We start from the raw sequence: 2,525 nt of genomic DNA, 5'->3' as shown, positions 1-2,525 counted from the left end.
ATGGATGGAACGGATCAAAAGGTTCCATTTTTTAACAGTAAATAGAAAAAAATGAAATTGAAAGGATGTATATGTTGAAAGGATTTGTTTGGTTTGGAAAATAAAATGAAGATAAATCTGGTGTATTTATATTAATAGAGATTTTTTTTATGTTTGTGACCGTTTGCAAACGGCCGGATTTTTAAACGCATCAATAGAATCAGCCGTTTCCTCCCGTCACCACGATAACGTATGCTACCATAAAACCAAATAACGTCGGGTGGGCGCGGTGTTTCTCGCGTTATAACCGCATTATTTGGCCTCCACGTCGGATTAACGTGAATACACGTTGCTCATACCTAGCCGTCTTAGAGGGTTACTAAATAAGATTTTGACCCTTTGATCTTGCACGGAGACAAAGTTTTTAAAACAAAAATGTTTTTTTACCATATAAAGTTATAAACCATCCCAGAATGCTGAAAAACACATTATTACCCCTTTCTAATATCAATAACGAATTTTTTGTTAAACTTGAAATCATGTGTCGAAAAGTGACGAAAAATAGGATTTTTTGGCCATATTCAAACTGGTTTCAAACCAATCCAATACCATATACAAAGGATCCTACATTCACAACCAGTTACGATCATATCTGAATCCGACATCTCCAAGTTTTAATTTAATATAAATCCGGGATCGAATAATATCCAATTTATATGCACCTCTAATCATAACAAGTAACAAGGCATGGTATTATGTAGATTTTTAATTTTATTATCTTATGTTTAGTTTATTTTACTATATAGTAAAAAAATGGGTATCTTTTTGGCCGGTCAATCGGGTCATCTTAACTAGAATGGCACATTTAATTCAGACTTTTTAAAGATATATGAAGCGGTTATATTTGACCCACGGATATGGATACGATTAAAAAAATCATGAAACTATTTTTTTTATCCATATACTTTAAAACCAAATTTCATTTGGATTTATCAAATTCATTTAATCTATTAGAAAATAACATTTTTATTTCACTTCTTTATATAGCTCATACAAGGATTTAGAGAGTTCCTAAATAAGATTTTGACCCCTTGAACAATCTTGCATAAACACGAAACATCATTTTTAAAACAAAAAGTACATGTTAAGAATCAAAGTGGATAACTAGCAAACCAAAAGCATACAAGACACGGTATTTACCTGGTTTGGTAAAGTGACCTACGTGCATGGGAAGGAGAGGAATATTCTTTATTTTAGAGTTCTCAAGCAGAGGTTACAAGTATAATTTCCCAGATATTCGCCTAACACTCTATAATTTTAAGACACATCAAATGACTTAGCATACATCCATATTTATATTTAAGGTATCAGACCTAAAACCCTAATTGGTCAAGTCCATTAACCTATAGGCCCATAAATGATGTCACATTTCGCAATATAGTAACTTCGGGTATACGATCAATAACATATGTTGTAATATTTGACCGTTCTGATTTTCCAAATGCCTAGGGCATTAAGAGAAAAAAAGGATCAGAACCGAATATAACTAAAATAATTAAACAACTGTCAAGGACAATCTAGGGTTCACCAAGGATTGGTCACTTGTAGGCAGTTGGAAGTAGAGTAATGAATGGAACATATTTACATTATTATGAATAGATAGGATTCTATTTAGAATGTGTTGTCATATGGAAATGTTTCCATAATGGGAGTTAGATATTAAGAATCTATGTAGATTAGAAACTTTTATGCAAGAAGGATGTTCAAAGGAATGTACTTTGGATGTGAGACTTCATGTTTATGGAGTTGTCTTGTAGCAATCTCCAATAAGAGCGCTTTGTAATTTCATTGACAAAGTCTTTGTGACTTTGGTGTTATGATAGTGGCAAGAATTTGGTATTCTTACACTTATGATAGGGATTAAGGAATTATGAAATGAGTGTCATTGGAAATGTATTCAATTGATCTATTTCACAAAGTAAGGACTATATGTTAACATAGTATGCATGCTTGGATCATGGGATAGCTATTGTTTATAATTCAAGTAGTAAGTTGATTATCTGAAACATTATACAATGAATGATGTGTAATCAATATGGTGACTAAATAAAAGGTGTTTTATTTATACTCACAAGTTTGAGGCCATCTTGGAATTGATTATTCTTGTGTTTCAGTTCGCATGTTTTGAGTTCCCGAATAATGAGATTATTTAATCCATCCACAGTTGATCATACTTTGGAAGTAGGTAATGAGGTAAGACTCTCATGAATCCGACTGTAGATTGTCTAAAGAGTTTAGACATAGCAAAAGTAAGTTGCAGTGTTCATGAGTGCTCCTGAAATAAGATTTGAGCATTGGATTAAACCCACGCTCACTTGAATCACTTCATGGATTTTATCGCGAGTGATTAGTGAGATGATAATATCTTATATTCTTGAAACAGAGACATATAGTTTCAGTTTACAAGTCGGTTACACATTGATAATATGTAAACGCACCAGTAACTTGGTGTTATAAAACATATTGTTGTGTGTGATTTGATGAGT

The sequence above is a fragment of the Lactuca serriola genome, chromosome 8, assembly GCF_051521515.1.
Source record: "Lactuca serriola cultivar US96UC23 chromosome 8, Lser_US96UC23_V15, whole genome shotgun sequence".
In the NCBI taxonomy this organism is placed as follows: Eukaryota; Viridiplantae; Streptophyta; class Magnoliopsida; order Asterales; family Asteraceae; genus Lactuca; species Lactuca serriola.
The sequence above is the reverse complement of the archived record's forward strand: the minus strand, read 5'-3'. Positions refer to the sequence as shown.